Below are 24,777 nucleotides of genomic sequence, written 5' to 3'. Positions count from 1 at the left end.
TACGGGGTTAAACGCCGGGAAAAATCGCTAATATATTTTGATAGATCAGACATTTTGGGATGCGATGATACCAAACATGTTTATGATTCTTATTGTTTATTTGCTTTTATATGTGATCTAAGGAAAGGGGGGCGATTTAAACTTTTACTTTTTTTTACTATTTTTTCATATTTTCTTAAATTTTTTTTAATTGTGAGCTCTCTCCATACACCCTTTGCAGCACGAGGACGATTTAGTTCGTCCTAGGTCGTGAAGGTGTTAATGAAGTGTTTTGTTTTCATACACTTTGCTTGTTGTGGAAACTACTTTTACTGTACATCAATTGGCAACCAATCACAGAGCAGCTTTCATATTAACCGGTTAAGGACCGGGCCCTTTCCTGTTTTTTCATGTCCATTTTTCACTCCCCACCTTCAAAAATCTATAACTTTTTTATTTTTACACGTAAAGAGCTGTGTGACGGCTTGTTTTCTGCGTAACAAATTGCACTTCATAATGATGGTATTAAATATTCCATTCCATGTACTCGGAAGCGGGAAAAAAATTCCAAATGCAATGAAAATGGTGAAAAAACGCATTTGCGCCATTTTCTTGTGGGCTTGGATATTACGTCTTTCACTGAACGCCCCAAATGACATGTCTACTTTATTCTTTGGGTCAGTACGATTAAGAGGATACCAAATTTGTATAGGTTTTATAATGTTTTCATACATTTACAAAAATTAAAACCTCCTGTACAAAAAAATTTTTTTGATTTTGCCAAATTCTGGCGCTAATAACTTTTTTATACTTTGGTGTACGGAGCAGTGGGTGGTGTCATTTTTTGCGAAATTTGATAATATTTTCAATGATATCATTTTTAGGACTGTACGACCTTTTGATCACTTTTTATAGATTTTTTTAGATTTTTCAAAATGGCAAAAAAGTGCCATTTTCGACTTTGGGCGTCATATTATCATATTTTGATAGATCGGGCATTTTCGGACACGTTGATACCTGATGTGTTTATGATTTTTACTGTTTATTTATATTTATGTCAGTTCTAGGGAAAGGGGGGTGATTTGAAATTTTCGGGTTTTTTATTATAATTTTTTTTTTTTTAACTTTTTTTTATTTTTATTTATACTATTTTTCAGACTCCCTAGGGTACTTTAACCCTAGGTTGTCTGATCGATCCTATCATATACTGCCATACTACAGTATGGCAGTATATGGGGATTTTCTTCCTCATTTAACCAAGGGGTTAAAACGAAATAGCCTCGGGTCTTCGGAAGACCCGAGGCTACCATGGAGACGGATGGTCGCCCCCCGATGACGTCACGGGGAGCGGCGATCCCAGGTAAGATGGCGGCGCCCATGCGCTGCTATCTGTTTGAGGCTGCCGGCAGCTTTGCCGGCAGCCCACGCTGTAAAAACATCCGCGATCGGTGCTAGCACCGATCGCGGATGTTACCGGTAAGCCTTTGCTACAATATGCAGCAAAGACTTACCGGCTATGGAGAGGGCTCAGCCCGTGAATACACGGCGGGCGGTCGCGAACCGGTTAAGAGAGAACTTTTAGGAATGAAAGTTGTGCTATGATTGGTTGCTATGGGTAACCAGCACAGTTATGACCTATGTTAGGCCTCGTTCCTTTAGGGATGTGTGTACACGTGATACCTGTGCAGTATTTAAGGGGCAAACATTGGGGTAGATGCATCCATAGGGGCAGTTACTGGACTATGTTCCCTCATGTGTTTTCCTTATGCCCCTGTGAGATGTGATGTGCACAGACCTTGTAATTACCTTCCCAAGAAAACCCCAATAAAAATGAATTAAACCAAAGAAGACCCAATAAATAGACAAAAGACAAATAATTAGGAACTAAATAACCAAATATTTATTTATAATCCCATCCCATGGCAGACCCTGGACTCACGAAGAGTCACCCTTCAGCACTCAGGAGAGGAAAAACCCCCTGTGGAGGAAACCTCTAGGGAACCCATGGCTGAAGGTTTGCCCTTCCTCTGGGCTTAGAGGGTTACTGCCAATAAATATCTCTCACTCAGGTAGTCGGGCATCCAGCGATCGAGCGGTTCACGATCCATATGTCCAGGGGTCCAGGCTTCATACGTCCAGGGGTCCAGGCTCCATACGTCCAGGGGTCCACACATCCAGGGGTCCAGGCTCCATACGTCCAGGGTCCAGGCTCCATACGTCCAGGGGTCCACACGTCCAGGGGTCCACACGTCCAGGGTTCCATACGTCCAGGGGTACACACGTCCAGGGTTCCATACGTCCAGGGGTCCACACGTCCAGGGTTCCATACGTCCAGGGGTCCACACGTCCAGGGTTCCATACGTCCAGGTGTCCACACGTCCAGGGGTACATAAATCCACGGTTCTTCATGCCTCGACGTCCCACCACCCAGTGCCTGCCCCTATTGACCGGCACAGATATTTATACTTGAGTCAGGTGGGCGTGGCAGCATGATGTGGCTCCTGATTGGCCACTTCAGGCGGGTGGGGCTGTATGATCTTGCTTCTGATTGGTCAGTTTCAGTGTCGATCTGTCAGAAGTGGGAATTATGACATCAGCGCATCTATGACACAAAATTCTGAAGAATTAACCCTTTAATGTTTGACTAGAGGAAGTATTAAGTTGTCCTTGTCTCTTGTACTGTAGTATAATATATACATATTTATAAGTGACGGCCTCACAGATCTTTTAATGTTATTCAGGGCCGCCGATAGGGCAGTACAACTGGTACTGCCCTATGGGGCCCGGACTCCAAGACACTAGGGGGGGGGGGGGGGCCCGGCCGGTGGGCCGCAGACTGTGCGGTCTGTGCTGCACAATATGTGTGGGGTGGAGGCGCCGGGGGCCGCTGGTTAACCCCTTCCCGACGCGCGCCGTACTAGTACGGCGCGCGCCGGGTCCCGGTACATGGAGAGGGCTCGCGGGCCGAGCCCTCTCCATAGCCGGTAAGTCTTTGCTGCATATTGCAGCAAAGGCTTACCGGTAACACCCGCGATCGGTGCTAGCACCGATCGCGGGTGCTTTCACGGAGATCGCCGCCGGCAATGCTGCCGGAGGCTCCAAAAAGATGGCGCCGCATGGGCGCCGCCATCTTGCCGTGGATCGCCGCTCCCCGATGACGTCACGGGGAGCGGTGATCCGTTGCCATGACAGCTTCGGGTCTCACGAAGGCCCGAAGCAGTCTCGTTTTAACCCATTCATTACAATGTGCTATCAGCACATTGTAATGAATGAGGAGTAAAATCCCCATATACTGCCATATTGCAGTATGGCAGCATATGGTAGGATCGATCAGACAACTTAGGGTTAAAGTACCCTAGGGAGTCTGAAAAATAGTAAAAGTAAAAGTAAAAAAAAGTTTAAAAAAAAAAAATTATAATAAAAAAACCTAAAAATTCAAATCACCCCCCTTTCCCTAGAACTGATATTAATATTAATAAACAGTAAAAATCATAAACACATTAGGTATCGCCGCGTCCGAAAATGTCCGATCTATCAAAATATAATTACGGTTTTTCACTGCGTTTAACCTCGTAACGGAAAATAGCGTCCAAAGTCAAAAATGACATTTTTTTGCCATTTTGGAAAATATAAAAAAATTAATAAAAAGTGATCAAAAGGTTGCACAGTCCTAAAAATGATAGCAATGAAAACGACATCAAAAGTCGCAAAAAATGACACCACCCACAGCTCCGTACACCAAAGTATGAAAAAGTTATTGCCGCCAGAAGTTGGCAAAATCAAAAAAAAAATTTTGTACAGGAGGTTTTAATTTTTTTAAATGTATGAAAACATTATAAAACCTATACAAATTTGGTATCCACGTGATCGTACCGACCCAAAGAATAAATTAGACATGTCATTTGTGGCACACAGTGAAAGCTGTAAAATCCAAGCCCACATGAAAGTGTTGCAAATGTGTTTTTTCACCATTTTCACTGCATTTGTAATTTTTTTCCCGCTTCCCAGTACGCGCCATGGAATATTGAATACCGTCACTGCAAATTGCAATTTGTTACGCAGAAAATAAGCCATAACACAGCTCTTTATGTGGAAAAATAAAAAAGTTATAGATTTTTGAAGGTGGGGAGTGAAAAATGGAAGTGAAAAAACTAAAAAAGGCCAAGTCATGAAGGGGTTAAGTGCGCAGTGCGCTGCGTACAGTTCTTTCATGCTTACCCTGCCGCCAGCGTCGCGTCGGTCTCTGCGCGCTTCCTCCTGGGCTGGCTGTGTGAGCCCGCGAGATCCAGTGCTGGGTCACAGGTCTCGCGGGATCACACACTGTCTGCAGGAGAAGAAGGCGCGCGCAAGAGAACGAGAAGAAGACCGGAGCAGCCTTTTCCTTTTTGTAAATATATTTTGTGGCTGGGGCCAGAAGAGTGTGCCTTGTCGTAGCAACAGGCCTCAAACCCTGTTTGTGAAAGGTCACTGCGGGGGGCAGGAGGCTTGTTCGGTTTTGGGGTGTGTTGGGGCCCAGACACTTTTGCTGTATGGGGCCCCGAATTTCCTGATGGCTGCCCTGATGTTATTTATTGGAGATCACAATAATTCAAGTTTTTTGGGAAGAAATATGATATGTGTGAATAAAGATTAATATATTATATAAGGCTGCAGATTTATCTGGGACCACATAGAAATTCTTTCTTGTAATTGTGGGGTTTATTTTTGGGGGATTCTTTCATAAGGATTGAGGATAGTCCTATGATGAGTTGCGGGGAGGACCACCACCACTGTGGCCAGTCCTAGGTGATATTAGGGCTCATGCACAGACATTATGTGGGGACGTGTCAGTGGTTATTACTGGAGATGAGCGAGCACTAAAATGCTCGGGTACTCGTTATTCGAGACGAACTTTTCCCGATGATCGAGTGCTCGTCTCGAATAACAAGCCCCATTGAAGTCAATGGGAGACTCGAGCATTTTTCAAGGGGACCAAGGCTCTGCACAGGGAAGCTTGGCCAAACACCTGGGAACCTCAGAAAAGGATGGAAACACCACGGAAATGGACAGGAAACAGCAGGGGCAGCATGCATGGATGCCTCTGAGGCTGCTTAATCGCACCATTATGCCAAAATTATGGGCAACATCATGGCCATGACAGAGTGACAGAATGAAGCTAGATAGCATCTAAAACATGCAATAATTGACCCTGACACTATTGGGGACGGCATGCAGAGGCAGCGGCAGCAGTGGCAGGCTAGAGAGTCTCATGGCGACATACCCTAAATGGACTCAGGTTTTACCAAAGGAGGTGAAATGATTTCCTATGTGAATAAAAGGTTGACAGTATATTTAGTCGATAACACAGCATGGTGTCGACATAGTGACCAAGTTCCATAACGTATCTGGTGAAACACCCGAAAAATGAGCCTGACACAGCTCTTTTGATAAGGGGACGACATGTGGAGGCAGCCATGGAGACGACTTCCATGATTAAGAGCGACAGTATGGGGCATTCATATTGCGCTGCTATGATTGCAACTTCAGGTCTCCAGCATGGCGGCGACAGATGGGCCGAGTTCCACTATGTATCTGGTGAAATACCTGGAAATTCTGCCTGACACAGCTCGTTTGATAAGGGGATGATGTGCTGCATATCCTCTCGTGCTCCAGCGTCTGGGGTATAGAGAGTTGAAATGAGACATTGGTGGACGCTGTGGAGGATCGTGGAGACAAAATGGACAGGAAACAGCAGGGGCAGCATGCATGGATGCCTCTGAGGCTGCCTAATCTTGGGATGGAGCTGGCGGTCCACTGCCAGGCGAGATTTCGCCTGTCCAAGCCCCTGTCTCTCGGCTCCTCCCCACCCAAAATGGGCCTGGGGGCCAGAAGCGTTTACTTTGAAAAAATTATAATTTTCAAAGCAGGCCGGGTCGTTTGAATATTTCACCTAGGAATAATGGAATAGCATAGTGGTTCTATTTTTAATTGTTTTTACGGAAATGGTTCCATGATTAAGAGCGACAGTATGGGGCATCCATATTGCGCTGCTATGATTGCAACTTCAGGTCTCCAGCATGGCAGCGACAGATGGGCCGAGTTCCACTATATATCTGGTGAAACACCTGAAAATTCTGCCATGAAAACAACCCAAAATTCTGCCTGACACAGCTCGTTTGATAAGGGGACGATGTATGGAGGCAGTGAACTAGTAGTAGATTAAAGGTGCTGCAGTTAAAACTATGTTAGTTGGATCTTGAGATGGAGCTGGCGCTCCGCTGCCAGGCGAGCTTTCGCCAATCCAAGCCCCTGTTTCTAGGCTACTCCCCAAACAGCACTTCTAAGAACCTTTTGTATAAGATCAAGTGTAGTAGCGTTCTTATAAGTTTAGGATATGGCGGGTGAGGGGAATGTAAACAGATGCGCAAGAAGCGCTGAAATAATATCAGTAAATGATAAAAGTTTGCCAGTATATTTTGTGGATTACACAGCAGGGTGGCGACAAAGTTAACAAGTTTGATGTGGAAGCCATGAAAACAACCCAAAATTCTGCCTGACACAGCTCGTTTGATAAGGGGACCATGTATGGAGGCAGTGAACTAGTAGTAGATTAAAGGTGCTGCAGTTAAAACTATGTTAGTTGGATCTTGAGATGGAGCTGGCGCTCCGCTGCCAGGCGAGCTTTCGCCAATCCAAGCCCCTGTCTCTAGGCTACTCCCCAAACAGCACTTCTAAGAACCTTTTGTATAAGATCAAGTGTAGTAGCGTTCTTATAAGTTTGGGATATGGCGGGTGAGGGGAATGTAAACAGATGCGCAAGAAGCGCTGAAATAATATCGGTAAATGATAAAAGTTTGCCAGTATATTTTGTGGATTACACAGCAGGGTGGCGACAAAGTTAACAAGTTTGATGTGGAATCCATGAAAACAACCCAAAATTCTGCCTGACACAGTTCGTTTGATAAGGAGACCATGTATGGAGGCAGCTATATGGACGACTTTTGGAGGCAGCTATGGCGATGACGTTTGGAGGTAGCAATGGAGACAACGTGTGGAGCCAGCTAAAAAGACGACATGTGGAGGCTGCTATGGAGACAATTTAATTTGGATAATGCCTGTATGTGCCAGTCCAAAAAAGTTTTCAAACCAGAGGAGCAAGTAGGTGGCCCTCCAGAAAAATTAAATAAATTTTGTGTCTGTATGTGGCAGTCCAAAAAAGTTTTCAAACCAGAGGAGCAGGTAGGTGGTCCTCCAGAAAAATTAAATAGATTGAGTGCCTGTATGTGGCACTCCCAAAAATTGCTTAAAACAGAGGACCGGGTAGGTGGCCCTCCAGAAAAATTAAATACATAGAGTACTATAGCTAGTTGGCCCTGGCAAAAAATAGCCAGTTTCCTATGCTTTAGTGTACAAAGAGGAGGAGAAGGAGGACAATGAGGAGGAGGAGTGCATACATTATTCAGGTTGAGCTTCTTTCACCTGGTGGAGAATGAAAATCCGGAGAAATCCAGGCTTTATTCATCTTGATAAGCGTCAGCCTGTCAGCGCTGTCAGTCGACAGGCGTGTACGCTTATCGGTGATGATGCCACCAGCTGCACTGAAAACCCGCTTGGACAACACGCTAGCGGCAGGGCAGGCAAGAACCTCCAAGGCGTACAGCGCCAGTTCGTGCCACATGTCCAGCTTTGAAACCCAGTAGTTGTAGGGAGCTGTGTGATCATTTAGGACGATGGTATGGTCAGCTACGTACTCCCTCACCATCTTTCTGTAAAGATCAGCCCTACTCTGCCGAGACTGGGGACAGGTGACAGTGTCTTGCTGGGGTGACATAAAACTGGCAAAGGCCTTGTAAAGCGTACCCCTGCCAGTGCTGGAAAAGCTGCCTGCTCGCCTACTCTCCCTCGCTACTTGTCCCGCAGAAGTACGCCCTCTGCCGCTAGCGCTGTCAGAAGGGAAATACTGTTTCAGCTTGTGCACCAGGGCCTGCTGGTATTCATGCATTCTCACACTCCTTTCCTCTCCAGGGATGAGAGTGGAAAGATTTTGCTTGTACCGTGGGTCCAGGAGAGTGAATACCCAGTAATCGGTGCTGGAATAAATTCTTTGAACGCGAGGGTCACGGGATAGGCAGCCTAGCATGAAATCTGCCATATTCACCAGAGTACCAACGCGCAAGAATTCACTCCCCTCACTGGCCTGACTGCCCATTTTCTCCTCCTCCAACTCCTCTTCTTCTGCCTATACACGCTGAACAGTGAAGGACTGAACAATGGTCCCCTCTTCTGTCTCGCCAACATTCTCCTCCTCTTCCTCCTCATCCTCCTCCGATATGCGCTGAGAAACAGACCTAAGGGTGCTTTGGCTATCAACAAGGGAATCTTCTTCCCCCGTCTCTTGTGACGAGCGCAAAGCTTCTGACTTCATGCTGACCAGAGAGTTTTTCAACAGGCCAAGCAGCGGGATGGTGCGGCATCGCCACTGACCATCTGTGTTGACTCCTCAAAGTTACTCAGCACCTGACAGATATCAGACATCCACGTCCACTCCTCATTGTAGACTTGAGGAAGCTGACTGACCTGACTACCAGTTCTGGTGGAAGTTGACATCTGGCAGTCTAAAATCGCTCTGCGCTGCTGGTAAACTCTGGATAACATGGTTAATGTTGAATTCCACCTCGTGGGCACGTCGCACAACAGTCGGTGAGCGGGCAGTTGGAGGCGGCGCTGCGCTGCCCTGAGAGTGGCAGCATCTGTGCTGGACTTCCTGAAATGCGCACAGATGCGGCGCACCTTCGTGAGCAAATCAGACAGATTGGGGTATGTCTTGAAGAAACGCTGAACTATGAGATTTAACACATGGGCCAGGCATAGCACATGTGTCAGTCTGCCGAGTTGCAGAGCCGCCACCAGGTTACGGCCGTTGTCACACACAACCATGCCTGGCTTCAGGTTCAGCGGTGCCAGCCACAGATCAGTCTGCGCCGTGATGCCCTGTAATAGCTCTTGGGCGGTGTGCCTTTTATCGCCTAGGCTCAGCAGTTTGAGCACCGCCTGCTGTCGCTTAGCGACGGCACTGCTGCTGTGCCTAGAGCTACCGACTGATGGCGCCATGCCCACAGATGGTAATTCGGAGGAGGAGGTGGAGGAGGGGTGGGAGGAGGAGGAGGCATAGTAGGCCTTTGAGACCTGGACCGAGGTAGGCCCCGCAATCCTCGGCGTCGGCAGTATATGACCAGCCCCAGGGTCAGACTCGGTCCCAGCCTCCACCAAGTTAACCCAATGTGCCGTCAGCGATATATAGTGGCCCTGCCCGGCAGCACTCGTCCACGTGGGCACGGATGATGTTCTCTGACGCATGCTTGTGCAGGGCTGGGACGGCACATCGGGAAAAGTAGTGGCGGCTGGGGACTGAATACCGAGGGGCGGCCGCCGCCATGAGGTTTTGAAAGGCCTCGGTCTCTACCAGCCTATAGGGCAGCATCTCCAGGCTAAGCAACTTGGAGATGTGGACGTTGAGGGCTTGGGCGTGTGGGTGGGTTGCGCTATACTTCCTTTTGCGCTCCAGCGTCTGGGGTATGGAGAGCTGAACGCTGGTGGATGCTGTGGAGGATCGTGGAGGCGAAGATGGGGTTTTCGCATGGGAGGTGTTTGGCCCGTGGCCCTGGGCAGGGGGCTGACTAGCAGATGACACAGGGGAAGGAGCAGTGGTGTGCCCGGCCGGAGGTGAACGGGCTTGGTGCCATTGAGTGGGGTGTTTAGCATTCATATGCCTGCGCATACTGGTGGTAGTTAAGCTAGTAGTGGTGGAACCCCTGCTGATCCTGGTTTGGCAAAGGTTGCACACCACAGTCCGTCGGTCATCCGGTGTTTCTTTAAAGAACCTACAGACTTCTGAAAATCTAGCCCTCGCCACGGGAGCTTGACTACGGGCAACATTTGGCGCTGATGCACCAGCTCTGGCCCTGCCTCTCCGTCTGGCCCCACCACTGCCTCTTCCAACCTGTTCTGCTATAGGACTCGCCTCCGTCTCAGAAGCACTGTGTTCACCCGGCCTATCAACCCAGCTTGGGTCTGTCACGTCATCATCCACCGATCCCTCAGTCTGCTCCCCCCTCGGACTTCCCGCCCTGACAACAACTTCACCACTGTCTGACAACCGTGTCTCCTCATCGTCCGACACCTCTTTACACACTTCTTCCACTACGTCAATAATGTCATCACCCACAGACTGCGACCGGTGGAAAACCTGGGCATCGGAAAATTGCTCAGCAGCAACCGGACAAGTGGTTTGTGACTGTGGGAAGGGTCCAGAAATAGTTCCTCAGAGTATGCCGGTTCAAATGCCAAATTTTGCTGGGAGGGGGCAGACTGGGTGGAGGAGCTGGAGGAGTGCTGATTTCGGTGACATGGGTGGACTGCGTGGAAGACTGACTGGTGGACAAATGGCTAGAAGCATTGTCCGCAATCCACGACATCACCTCTTCACACTGTTCTGGCCTCAACAGTGCTCTACCACGAGTCCCAGTAACTTGAGACATGATGAACCTAGGGAGTGTAGCTCTGTGTCCCTCATCAGCAGGTGGTGTCTCACCCCGCCCCGGACCACGGCCTCTGACCCCTGCAGTAGTTGGACGCCCACGTCCACGCCCTCGTCCTCTACCCCTAGCCCTCGGGTTAAACATTTTCAAAATTAAAGTGTAAACTTCAATTTTTTTTTGGTGGGTTTTTTTGTGGGTTTTTTTTAAACAAAACGATGCTATCCTATTGCTATGGCTAGTTTCTAACCTACACTGACAGCACACAACTGGATTTTGTGCTGTGCCAGATGACTTTGAGTTATAAGATAAATAAACGTAAAAAATAAATAAATCAGCAGACTGTGCCTAATTCAAATCAAACCCCTAATAAATTGTCCCACTTCGGTGTTTGAGGTGGATATGCGTGTCACTAAGAGCTAAACACAACGGTCGCAAGTCCCCCTGCAAATTCCTCACAATATGGTACTAGCTGCACTACTAATGCCAGCAAGCCCAGCCACAAGCAAACCAAAAAAAGGAAAATATAACGCTATTGTAGGCCTAAGTAAGCCGTTGGGGTTCTCCTATGGCTATTTTGTAGCCTACACTGAAAGCACACTGCTTTGCAAGATGAATTTGAGCTATAAAAAGAAATAAAGGTAAAAAAAAATAAATCAGCAGACTCTGCCTAATTCTAAACAAACCCCTAATAAATTGTCCCACTTTGGTGTTTGAGGTGGATATGTGTGTCACTAAGAGCTAAACACAAGTCTCCCTGCAAATTACTCACAATATGGTACTAGCTGCACTACTAATAGCAGCAAGCCCAGCCACAAGCAAACCAAAAAAAAGGAAAATAAAACGTTATTGTAGCCCTAAGAAGGGCTGTTGGGTTGTTGTAGAATCACTCCTGCCTAACACTATTCTAATAGAACAGCCTAACGCTTTTCCTGACCAGCAGCAGCTCTCTCCCTAGCGGCATCCAGACACAGAATGATCCGAGCAGCGCGGGCAGGGGCTAGTCTATTCCAGGGTCACCTGATCTGGCCAGCCAACCACTGCTATCGACGTGTAAGGGTACCACGTCATGCTGGGTGGAGTGCAGAGTCTCCTGGCTTGTGATTGGCTCTGTTTCTGGCCGCCAAAAAGCAAAAATGCGGGAGATGCCATTTTCTCGAGCGCGCGAAATACAATAAAAAAGTATTTCATATCACCATTTTCTAACACCTGTTTTTTTTTTATACTTTAGTGAGTTAAGATAATTTTTGTGGGACAAAGTAACTTTTGTATTTATAACGTTTTGTGTAATGTACATGATTTTATTTGCTTTTTATTCAAATATTTGTTGAAATGATGGAAAATATGCCTTTAAGGCTACATTTACACAACCATTGGGGGACTTATATATGGCCGCAAGCTTATAACCGTATATACATCCCCCATAGGCTGGCAATCGGCGCACAGGGAGGTACGGTGCAGCACATGTGCAGAGTACAACTTGGTACCCAGGGAAAAGATAGGACATGTCCTATCTTTCCCCATATTAAGGCGCCCCAAGTTTCACTATGGAAAGGGGCGAGCAGCGTTCACCCCTTCCTCCTCTCCCATGCGCCGTGTGCCCGCACAATCTGCAGAGGAGGGAGGCACATGGGAAAGAAGGGGTTAAAGTATAGTTATAGAATATTAGACTGGGCTGAAGAACTACAGCTCTCAGCAGTTCTTTCAGCTGCTGGGAGTTGTAGCTCTTAGATGTGTGATTACTAATGTGAATTGTAGTTCACTTATATTCCTGTACATACCTAGTGCTGGGTGCAGGAGGCCTCCACACAGGTTTTTGGCTTTCTCTTCCTCATGGAGGTCCCTCCACCACGCACAGCAGGGTTAGGTGGGGTGCTGAGGGCAGCCTGTGATGAATCGCCAGGCCCCTTCTGATTGGTGACTGCAGCTGCCAGGGGGTGGGCCGCAGCCTCTGCTCAGCAGCTCCAGGGCAGGAAATACTTTAGCCAGGCTGCTCAGGGTGCAGTGGTGGCAGGTCATTAACCCTTTCAACACTTGCTGGCTGGAGCAGAGCCTGGAGTCTCTCATCTTCCCCTGCACTCGGGCAGTGAGGTGTAACCTTCTCGTTGTATGAAGATGAGAGACTCTGCAGCTGAGTGTGCTGCTCTCTGATCCCCTGCACTCCGGAGGCAGAGTCTGTAATCACTGACAGTCCTGCTGGGGTCACTTTCCATGGCTGACATTGATACATGCCTATAGCACTGCATTAGTGTTCGGCATATGATAATGAGGGGGCGGGGCCATAAGCTGTTGGGGCCCACCGGGGGTTTTCCCGGCTTCCCAGTGGTCCAGTCCGGGCCTGACCTTCCCCATATACAGACACCCACTAGTTTTTTTTTAAACTCGATTTTATTAAAGTTCGCAAATATCATTTACAAGAAAAGTGTTGTACATTTGTTACATATATTAATTGCATACTTCAATGCTTGCATCATGACATGCGATTCCAAAATATTGTACAAGTAATCGAGTTTCACTCCTTCACAAGTTTAACAGTACATTAGAAATAAAAAGAATAAGACAAAAACAAAACATCATAACAAACTTGCTGCTTCGTGTTTTATTATGTTTATACCAAATTAAAAGGGATCGGAGGTCAGCTGACCCATAGGTTCTTATTACTTGCTGAAATATAAAGCACGGGTACCGCCTGTATAAGCTATACTGATTATATCAGCCATTTGTACTCTGTTTTATACGTTACACCTTAATTAGGATCGATTACCCATCGCGGCTGCAATGTTACCCGGGCCAGGGGATGTGAGCGAAGAATTACACCATCTATCCCATATTTTGTTAAATTTCGCTGGACATTTTCTATGTTTATAAATCATATGGTTTCATATGGTATTATTGTATTTACCAAGCCCTTCCACATGTTGCACGTGGGGGTTCTAGGGTCCATCCACCGTAGCACAATGGATTTCCGAGCCAGAAACAGTGTCTAGCGCAGAAATACCCTTTCATAATGCGTTCAGACCTCTTCATCTAAAATTCCAAACATACATATTTCTAGGGTACTCGGAATGGGTTTTTCTATTATGGATGTCAGCAAATTTAGGATCTCCTGCCAAAAACCCTGCAGAACCGAGCAGTCCCATATCATGTGGTGAAAATCCGCCGGTGCCTGTCTACACCTATGACATTTGAGGGTAGCGACCCTTTTCATCTTAAAGAGCTTAAGGGACGTGAGATAGCTTTGATGTATAACATGAAGTTGTATCATCCTATTATTAACCGCAGGTGAAACAAAAAGATGTGATTGGTACAACTCTGTCACCTGTTCTTCATCTAGGGTGGGCATCAAAGACCTCCATTTGTCTAGGGCAGGCAGAGGGTTGGAGGATGCTTTAGCATTAATCATGTGGGAGTATATTAGTGAGATTAGTCCAGCGGGTCCCTGTGAACGTATTACTCCAATTAGCGGGTATTTGGTGACATGCAAGCATGGGGTTGGGAACTGTGCAGATAGGGCATGGCGGATCCGTAGATACCTATAGAACTGCCTGTGTGGAATTTCATACCTCTCTCGCAGATAGTCAAAGGACACTAGCACGTCATTTACATACATGTCTCCCAGGGTCTTTTTTCCTACTTCTGACCAAAATTGGCTGTCATTCAGTTCAGTTAGGTGTGGTAGTGTGCCGTTCCCCCATAGCGGGGTCTGGGCTATGGTACCTTCAACTGGAGATATCTTTTTAGCTGCTTGCCAGACCCTGCGTGCCACTTGATGAGCGGGTAGAAGCCTTCCCTCATACGAGTTGGCACTTTCGAGCACCCCCCATAGGGACTGAAGGTTTAAATAAGAGGCTAGATGTTGTTCAGTGGGGTCATTGATTTGGGTGCCCAGCCAAGGGCCCAGGAATTTCAGTTGGCCTGCTAGGTAATAAGCATATATGTTTGGTAACGCCATTCCAGCTAGTACCTTAGGACGTTGCAATTTTGCCAACTGTAATTTGGATCTGGAGTGGCCACAAAGGAATGTGATCAACAAGGAGTCTAAAGACTTAAAGAAGGAGTGAGGAATAGGGACATAGACATGTTTCAGCACATATAAACACTTTGGGAGGACCACCATTTTTACCCAGTTGATCCTACCCGGTACTGACAAAGGGAGTCCCGACCATACCTTGAATTTGTTCCTAAAGTGAGATATGAGAGGGTCCACATTCAAGGCCAGTGTATCAGCTGACTCTTTGGTCAAGACAATACCCAGATATTTAAATTTTACAGAGACTTGCAGGTTCGAGACACATTGGGGGCCTTCATCCCTGTCAGGCGACAAATACATTAAATGCGACATTGCCCAGTTTATGAGGAGCCCCGAAAAGGAGCCAAAAGTGTCTATTAGTTGAATGGCCCTTGGCAGTGATGTGTCCAGGCTAGAGAGGAACAGTAGAAGGTCGTCAGCATATAATGCCAGGCGATCTTCCCGATCTGTGATTACCATGCCCCTATATATTGTATCACTTCGAAGGCGTAGGGCAAGCGGCTCGATAGCTAGGGCGAAAAGTAGGGGCGATAGGGGGCACCCTTGGCGTGTTCCCCTACCCAATGTGATGCTAGTAGACGTTTGCCCGTCGAGTACTATAGAGACACCCACTAGTTTTATTAAAATCCAGCTCCTGAATATACCGTAGTCCACCAGCCTGTTGAATTATTATCTGGCCCCAATATATAGCCCACCCCCTCAGTTAAATTATATACATCCTCCCATATAGTGCCCCACTAGTTTAATTACTACCTGGTCCCCAAATATGGATTGCCCCAAATCAGTTTTATTATATTCAGAAGCCCCCCCCAATAGCCCCCTCCAATTTATTTTATTATATCCAGCACATATATATACCCCCATCAAGCTCATTTATATACAGAGCATCCCCCCCCCAGTATAAATAGTTTCCAAACCCATATACACTGCTTATATATATATTCCCCAGACTTTCAGCAATACTTGGCCATTAAAAATAATAAAACTTATACTCACCTCCAAGCAGGGTGCTCCCACGGTGCGCTGCTCCCATCTTCTTGCGGCTCTTCTGTGAGCCACAGCTCCGCTCTGAGACACAGGTGGTGTGACATCATCATCCGCCGCCTGTGTCCCTGTACAGAATGTAGCGACGCCATCAGCTGGGAAGGCGCTGCGCCGCTCCGCATATAAATCACACCTGTGTCTTAAAGAGACAGGTGCGATTTATCTGATGGGCGATTCGGGCGGCAACAGGCGCCCGAATCGTCCAAATTAGAGCAGGATATTTCGCCGCTCTCCAAAGGGCTTTGCATTCTGCCACCTGAGACAAGATTTTCATCTCACCTCATGGCAAATGCAGCCCTGGGGGAGGGGGGGGCTCATATAGGATCAACTGCACCCACAAATCAGTACAGGGGTCTTACAGGGTTCTGTACACCCACTTATCAGTACAGGGTAGTCATACAGGGTCCTGTACACCCACATACCAGTTCTAGGGGGGGTCATACAGGGTCCTGTACACCCACATATTAATTCTATGGGGGTCATACATGCTCCTGTGCACCCATAAATCAGTACAGGGGTGTTATACAGGGTCATCTGCACCCACATATTTGGACAGGGGGTCTAACAGGGTTCCATAAACCCACATATCAGTGCAGGTACAGGGTCCTGTACACCCTCATATCAGTACAGGGGGTTCATACTGGGTCGTGTACAACCACATATCAGTAAAGCGTAGTACAGGGGGGTCATTTGGGGTCCTCTGCACCCCCCTATCAGTAGACTTTTTTTTTATTAGTCCCACTATGGGACATGAACAATGAATCTTCAGTTTGCTTGTTCATTATAATACCCAGAAGTACTGGTGTATTGCAGGGTATTATCACTGTCACCCTAAGCATAGGCTCACACCGAGACTGTAACATCCTGTCTGTGAGTTCGCACCTCAGGGTTGCTATAGCAGCAATCGGCAACCCCATAAAGGTACAATAGGGTGTCAACTGTTAGTTGCAGATGACACCCCGGCTTCCTGATACCGGCTCCGCTCCGGTGATGTATATAACCTTCACTGAGCATCAAAAAGTTAATCCCTTAGGGACGTGGTCCTTTTTCGTTTTTCATTTTTTCACTCCCCACCTTCAAAAGTAACTTTCTTAATTTTCCATGTAAAGAGCTGTGTTTGGGCTAGTTTTCTGCATAAAAAAATTGCACTTCATAGTGATAGTATTTATCATTCCATGCCGTGTACTGGGAAGCTGGAAAAAAATTCAGAATGCAGTGAAAATGATGAAAAAACCCATTTGCGCCGTATTCTTGTGGGCTTGGATTTTACAACTTTCACTGAGCTCCCCAAATCACAAGTCTACTTTATTCTTTGGTTCGGTACGATCACGGGGGTACCAAATTTGTATAGGTTTTATAATGTTTTCATACATTTAAAAAAATTAAAACCTTCTGTACAAAAAGAAATATTGTTCATTTTGCCATGTTCTGGCACTAATAACTTTTTCATACTTCAGTGCACGGAGCTGTGGGTGGTGTAATTTTTTGTGAATTTTGATGAAGTTTTTAATGCTATAATTTTGAGGACTGTATGGCCTTTTGATCACTGTTTATAGAATTCTTTATGTTTTTCAAAATGACAGAAAAGTGGCATTTTCGACTTTGGGCGCCATTTTCCATTACGGGGTTAAACGCCGGGAAAAATCGCTAATATATTTTGATAGATCAGACATTTTGGGATGCGATGATACCAAACATGTTTATGATTCTTATTGTTTATTTGCTTTTATATGTGATCTAAGGAAAGGGGGGCGATTTAAACTTGTACTTTTTTTTACTATTTTTTCATATTTTTTTTAATTTTTTAAAATTGTGAGCTCTCTCCATACACCCTTTGCAGCACGAGGACGATTTAGTTCGTCCTAGGTCGCAAAGGTGTTAATGAAGTGTTTTGTTTTCATACACTTCGCTTGTTGTGGAAACTACTTTTACTGTATATCAATTGGCAACCAATCACAGAGCAGCTTTCATATTAAGAGAGAACTTTTAGGAATGAAAGCTGTGCTATGATTGGTTGCTATGGGTAACCAGCACAGTTAGGACCTATGTTAGGCCTCATTCCTTTAGGGATGTGTGTACACGTGATACCTGTGCAGTATGTATGAGGCAACCATTGGGGTAGATGCATCCATAGGGGCAGTTACTGGACTATGTTCCCTCATGTGTTTTCCTTATGACCCTGTGAGATGTGATGTGCACAGACCTTGTAATTACCTTCCCAAGAAAACCCCAATAAAAATGAATTAAACCAAAGAAGACCCAATAAATAGACAAAAGACAAATAATTGGGAACTAAATAACCAAATATTTATTTATAATCCCATCCCATGGCAGACCCTGGACTCACGAAGAGTCACCCTTCAGCACTCAGGAGAGGAAAAACCCCCTGTGGAGGAAACCTCTAGGGAACCCATGGCTGAAGGATCGCCCTTCCTCTGGGCTTAGAGGGTTACTGCCAATAAATATCTCTCACTCAGGTAGTCGGATGTCCAGCGATCCAGGGGTTCACGATCCATACGTCCAGGGGTCCAGGCTCCATACGTCCAGGGGTCCAGGCTCCATACGTCCAGGGGTCCACACATCCAGGGTTCCAGGCTCCATACGTCCAGAGGTCCAGGCTCCATACGTCCAGGGGTCCACACGTCCAGGGGTCCAGGCTTCATACGTCCAGGGGTCCACACGTCCAGGGGTACATAAATCCACGGTTCTTCATGCCTCGACGTCCCACCACCCAGTGCCTGTCCCTATTGACCGGCACAGATATTTATTTATACTTGAGGCAGGTGGGTGTGGCAGCATGATGTGGCTCCTGATTGGCCACTTCAGGCGGGTGGGGCTGTATGATCTTGCTTCTGATTGGTCAGTTTCAGTGTCGATCTGTCAGAAGTGGGAATTATGACATCAGCGCATCTATGACACAAAATTCTGAAGAATTAACCCTTTAATGTTTGACTAGAGGGAGTATTAAGTTGTCCTTGTCTCTTGTACTGTAGTATAATATATACATATTTATAAGTGACGGCCTCACAGATCTTTTAATGTTATTTATTGGAGATCACAATAATTCAAGTTTTTTGGGAAAAAATAATATATGTATGAATAAAGATTAATATATTATATAAGGCTGCAGATTTATTTAGGACCACATAGAAATTCTTTCTTGTAATTGTGGGGTTTATTTTTGGGGGATTCTTTCATAAGGATTGAGGATAGTCCTATGATGAGTTGCGGGGAGGACCACCACCGCTGTGGCCAGTCCTAGGTGATATTAGGGCTCATGCACAGACATTATGTGGGGACGTGTCAGTGGTTATTACACATCCCAATGTATTTCTATGGATTGTACTGAGCCGACTGCCAAGAGGCACAAAACATAGAGCGTCTCTAATATTTCTTTCTACTTTTTTGACACTTGCATTCCCATAGAAGTCTGTGGCAATATAAAAACTATGAATGCTACACTGTTGTCATTTAACATCATCGTAAAATTAAAAAAAGGAAATACAGTAGCGCCATTTTTAATTCTTCATAAGACACTTCACCTTTCTTTTATTGGTCAGTACGATAAGGGTTATATATAAATGTTTACTTCTAAACAATAAAAAAGTATTTCATATCACCATTTTCTAACACCTGTTTTTTTTTATACTTTAGCGAGTTAAGATAATTTTTGTGGGACAAAGTAACTTTTGTATTTATAACGTTTTGTGTAATGTACATGATTTTATTTGCTTTTTATTCAAATATTTGTTGAAATGATGGAAAATATGCCTTTAAGGCTACATTTACTCAACCGTTGGGGGACTTATATATGGCCGCAAGCTTATAACCGTATATACGTCCCCCATAGGCTGGCAATCGGCGCACAGGGAGGTACGGTGCAGCACATGTGCAGAGTACAACTTGGTACCCAGGGAAAAGATAGGACATGTCCTATCTTTCCCCATATTAAGGCGCCCCAAGTTTCACTATGGAAAGGGGCGAGCAGCGTTCACCCCTTCCTCCTCTCCCATGCGCCGTGTGCCCGCACAATCTGCAGAGGAGGGAGGCACATGGGAAAGAAGGGGTTAAAGTAAAGTTATAGAATATTAGACTGGGCTGAAGAACTACAGCTCTCAGCAGTTCTTTCAGCTGCTGGGAGTTGTAGTTCTTAGATGTGTGATTACTAATGTGAATTGTAGTTCACTTATATTCCTGTACATACCTAGTGCTGGGTGCAGGAGGCCACCACACAGGTTTTTGGCTTTCTCTTCCTCATGGAGGTCCCTCCACCACGCACAGCAGGGTTAGGTGGGGTGCTGAGGGCAGGCTGTGATGAATCGCCAGGCCCCTTCTGATTGGTGACTGCAGCTGCCTGTCAGGAACAGGGGGTGGGCCGCAGCCACTGCTCAGCAGCTCCAGGGCTGGGTATACTTTAGCCAGGCTGCTCAGTGTGCAGTGGTGGCAGGTCATTAACCCTTTCAACACTTGCTGGCTGGAGCAGAGCCCGGAGTCTCTCATCTTCCCCTGCACTCGGGCAGTGAGGTGTAACCTTCTCACAGTTTCCCTCACTGCCCCAGCGTTGTATGAAGATGAGACTCTGCAGCTGAGTGTGCTGCTCTCTGATCCCCTGCACTCGGAGGCAGAGGCTGTAATCACTGACAGTCCTGCTGGGGTCACTGTCCGTGGCTGACATTGATACATGCCTATAGCACTGCATCAGTGTTCGGCATATGATAATGAGGGGGCGGGGCCATAAGCTGTTGGGGCTCACCGGGGGTTTTCCCGGCTTCCCAGTGGCCCAGTCCGGGCCTGACCTTCCCCATATACAGACTCGATTTTATTAAAGTTCGCAAATATCATTTACAAGAAAAGTGGTGTACATTTGTTACATATATTAATTGTATACTTCAATGCTTGCATCATGGCATGCGATTCCAAAATATTGGTGTTTTATTATGTTTATACCAAATTAAAAGGTCAGCTGACCCATAGGTTCTTATTACTTGCTGAAATATAGAGCACGGGTACCGCCTGTATAAGCTATACTGATTATATCAGCCATTTGTACTCTGTTTTATACGTTACACCTTAATTAGGATCGATTACCCATCGCGGCTGCAATGTTACCCGGGCCAGGGGATGTGAGCGAAGAATTACACCATCTGTCCAATATTTTTTTAAATTTCGCTGGACATTTTCTATGTTTATAAATCATCTTTTCATATGGTATTATGGTATTTACCAAGCCCTTCCACATGTTGCACGTGGGGGTTCTAGGGTCCATCCACCGTAGCACAATGGATTTCCGAGCCAGAAACAGTGTCTCGCGCAGAAATACCCTTTCATAATGCGTTCAGACCTCTTCATCTAAAATTCCAAACATACATATTTCTAGGGTACTCGGAATGGGTTTTTCTATTATGGATGTCAGCAAATTTAGGACCTCCTGCCAAAAACCCTGCAGAACCGAGCAGTCCCATATGATGTGGTGAAAATCTGCCGGTGCCTGTCTACACCTATGACATTCGGGGGTAGCGACCCTTTTCATCTTAAAAAGCCTAAGGGGCGTGAGATAGCTTTGATGTATAACATGAAATTGTATCATCCTATTATTAACCGCAGGTGAAACAAAAAGATGTGATTGGTACAACTCTGTCACCTGTTCTTCATCTAGGGTGGGCATCAAAGACCTCCATTTGTCTAGGGCAGGCAGAGGGTTGGAGGATGCTTTAGCATTAATCATGTGGGAGTATATTAGTGAGATTAGTCCAGCGGGTCCCTGTGAACGTATTACTCCAATTAGCGGGTATTTGGTGACATGCAAGCCTGAGGTTGGGAACTGTGCAGATAGGGCATGGCGGATCCGTAGATACCTATAGAACTGCCTGTGTGGAATATCATACCTCTCTCGCAGATAGTCAAAGGACACTAGCACGTCATTTACATACATGTCTCCCAGGGTCTTTATTCCTACTTCTGACCAAAATTGGCTGTCATTCAGTTCAGTTAGGTGTGGTAGTGTGCCGTTCCCCCATAGCGGGGTCTGGGCTATGGTACCTTCAACTGGAGATATCTTTTTAGCTGCTTGCCAGACCCTGCGTGCCACTTGATGAGCGGGTAGAAGCCTTCCCTCATACGAGTTGGCACTTTCGAGCACCCCCCATAGGGACTGAAGGTTTAAATAAGAGGCTAGATGTTGTTCAGTGGGGTCATTGATTTGGGTGCCCAGCCAAGGGCCCAGGAATTTCAGTTGGCCTGCTAGGTAATAAGCATATATGTTTGGTAACGCCATTCCAGCTAGTACCTTAGGACGTTGCAATTTTGCCAACTGTAATTTGGATCCTGAGTGGCCCCAAAGGAATGTGATCAACAAGGAGTCTAAAGACTTAAAGAAGGAGTGACATGTTGCAGCACATATAAACACTTTGGGAGGACCACCATTTTTACCCAGTTGATCCTACCCGGTACTGACAAATGGAGTCCCGACCATACCTTGAATTTGTTCCTAAAGTGAGATATGAGAGGGTCCACATTCAAGGCCAGTGTATCAGCTGACTCTTTGGTCAAGACAATACCCAGATATTTGAATTTTACAGACACTTGCAGGTTCGAGACACATTGGGGGCCTTCATCCCTGTCAGGCGACAAATACATTAAATGCGACTTTGCCCAGTTTATGAGGAGCCCCGAAAAGGAGCCAAAAGTGTCTATTAGTTGAATGGCCCTTGGCAGTGATGTGTCCAGGCTAGAGAGGAACAGTAGAAGGTCGTCAGCATATAATGCCAGGCGATCTTCCCGATCTGTGATTACCATGCCCCTATATATTGTATCACTTCGAAGGCGTAGGGCAAGCGGCTCGATAGCTAGGGCGAAAAGTAGGGGCGATAGGGGGCACCCTTGGCGTGTTCCCCTACCCAATGTGATGCTAGAAGACGTTTGCCCATTGAGTACTATAGAGACACCCACTAGTTTTATTAAAATCCAGCTCCTGAATATACCGTAGTCCACCAGCCTGTTGAATTACTATCTGGCCCCAATATATAGCCCACCCCCTCAGCTAAATTATATACAGCCTCCCATATACTTCCCCACTAGTTTAATTACTACCTGGTCCCCAAATATGGATTGCCCCAAATCAGTTTTATTATATTCAGAAGCCCCCCCCCCCCCCAATAGCCCCCTCCAATTTATTTTATTATATCCAGCACATATATATACCCCCATCAAGCTCATTTATATACAGAGCATCCCCCCCCCAGTATAAATAGTTTCCAAACCCATATACACTGCTTATATATATATTCCCCAGACTTTCAGCAATACTTGGCCATTAAAAATAATAAAACTTATACTCACCTCCAAGCAGGGTGCTCCCACGGTGCGCTGCTCCCATCTTCTTGCGGCTCTTCTGTGAGCCACAGCTCCGCTCTGAGACACAGGTGGTGTGACATCATCATCCGCCGCCTGTGTCCCTGTACAGAATGTAGCGATGCCATCAGCTGGGAAGGCGCTGCGCCGCTCCGCATGTAAATCACACCTGTGTCTTAAAGAGGCAGGTGCGATTTATCTGGTGGGCGATTCAGGCGGCAACAGGCACCCGAATCGTCCAAATTAGAGCAGGATATTTCGCCGCTCTCCAAAGGGCTTTGCATTCTGCCACCTGAGACAAGATTTTCATCTCACCTCATGGCAAATGCAGCCCTGGGGGGGGGGGCTTTTATAGGATCAACTGCACCCACAAATCAGTACAGGGGTCTTACAGGGTTCTGTACACCCACTTATCAGTACAGGGTAGTCATACAGGGTCCTGTACACCCACATACCAGTTCTAGGGGGGGTCATACAGGATAATTTGCACCCACATATCATTACAGGGTGGTCATACAGGGTCTTGTACACCCACATATTAGTTCTATGGGGGTCATACATGGTCCTGTGCACCCATAAATCAGTACAGGGGGGTTATACAGGGTCATCTGCACCCACATATTTGGACATGGGGTCTAACAGGGTTCCATAAACCCACATATCAGTGCAGGCGGGGGGGGGGGGGGTCATACAGGTTCCTGTACACCCTCATATCAGTACAGGGGGTTCATACAGGGTCGTGTACAACCACATATCAGTACAGCGTAGTACAGGGGGGTCATTTGGGGTCCTCTGCACCCCCCTATCAGTAGATGTTTTTTTTTTATTAGTCCCACTATGGGACATGAACAATGAATCTTCAGTTTGCTTGTTCATTATAATACCCAGCAGTACTGGTGTATTGCAGGGTATTATCATTGTCACCCTAAGCATAGGCTCACACCGAGGCTGTAACATCCTGTCTGTGAGTTCGCACCTCAGGGTTGCTATAGCAGCAATCGGCAACCCCATAAAGGTACACTAGGGTGTCAACTGTTAGTTGCAGATGACACCCCAGCTTCCTGATACCAGCTCCGCTCCGGTAATGTATATATCCTTCACTGAGCATCAAAAGGTTAATCCCTTAGGGACGTGGCCCTTTTCGTTTTTCATTTTTTCACTCCCCACCTTCAAAAGTAACTTTCTTAATTTTCCATGTAAAGAGCTGTGTTTGGGCTTGTTTTCTGCATAACAAATTGCACTATATAGTGATAGTATTTATCATTCCATGCCGTGTACTGGGAAGCGGGAAAAAAATTCAGAATGCAGTGAAAATGATGAAAATACCCATTTGCGCCGTATTCTTGTGGGCTTGGATTTTACAACTTTCACTGAGCTCCCCAAATCACAAGTCTACTTTATTCTTTGCTTCGGTACAATCACGGGGGTACCAAATTTGTATAGCTTTTATAATGTTTTCATACATTTAAAAAAATTAACACATTCTGTACAAAAAAAAATATTGTTCATTTTGCCATGTTCTGGCACTAATAACTTTTTCATACTTCAGTGCATTTTTTGTGAATTTTGATGACGTTTTTAATGCTATCATTTTGAGAACTGTATGGCCTTTTGATCACTTTTTATAGAATTCTTTATGTTTTTCAAAATGACAGAAAAGTGGCATTTTCGACTTTGGCCGCCATTTTCCATTACGGGGTTAAACGCCCGGAAAAATTGCTAATATATTTTGATAGATCAGACATTTTAGGATGCGATGATACCAAACATGTTTATGATTCTTATTGTTTATTTGCTATCATATGTGATCTAAGGAAAGGGGGTGATTTAAACTTTTACTGTATTTTACTATTTTTTCAT

The 24,777-nt window shown here is 46.0% G+C and overlaps 2 long non-coding RNA genes across 4 annotated transcripts; both read right to left on the bottom strand.

Moving 5' to 3' along the window:
* Window positions 1-1,856: 1,856 nt before the first annotated feature.
* Window positions 1,857-12,367, bottom strand: LOC140122405 (uncharacterized). Of its 2 annotated transcripts, none has more exons than XR_011854320.1 (2): window positions 12,275-12,367; window positions 1,857-2,581 (listed from the first exon to the last, which is right to left on the bottom strand). It is a non-coding gene; the product is annotated as an uncharacterized lncRNA (long non-coding RNA). The 2 variants fall into 2 exon arrangements; XR_011854321.1 differs by having other exon boundaries at window positions 1,857-2,548.
* Window positions 12,368-17,852: 5,485 nt separating this feature from the next.
* On the bottom strand, window positions 17,853-19,939 carry LOC140122404 (uncharacterized). 2 transcript variants are annotated; one of them, XR_011854319.1, is made up of 2 exons: window positions 19,772-19,939; window positions 17,853-18,477 (listed from the first exon to the last, which is right to left on the bottom strand). It is a non-coding gene; the product is annotated as an uncharacterized lncRNA (long non-coding RNA). The 2 variants fall into 2 exon arrangements; XR_011854318.1 differs by having other exon boundaries at window positions 17,853-18,444.
* Between the last annotated feature and the right edge of the window lie 4,838 nt (window positions 19,940-24,777).

The sequence above is a fragment of the Engystomops pustulosus genome, chromosome 3 (assembly GCF_040894005.1).
Source record: "Engystomops pustulosus chromosome 3, aEngPut4.maternal, whole genome shotgun sequence".
Lineage (NCBI taxonomy): Eukaryota > Metazoa > Chordata > Amphibia > Anura > Leptodactylidae > Engystomops > Engystomops pustulosus.
Note: the sequence above shows the minus strand (reverse complement) of the source record. Positions and strands in the feature narration are given on the sequence as shown.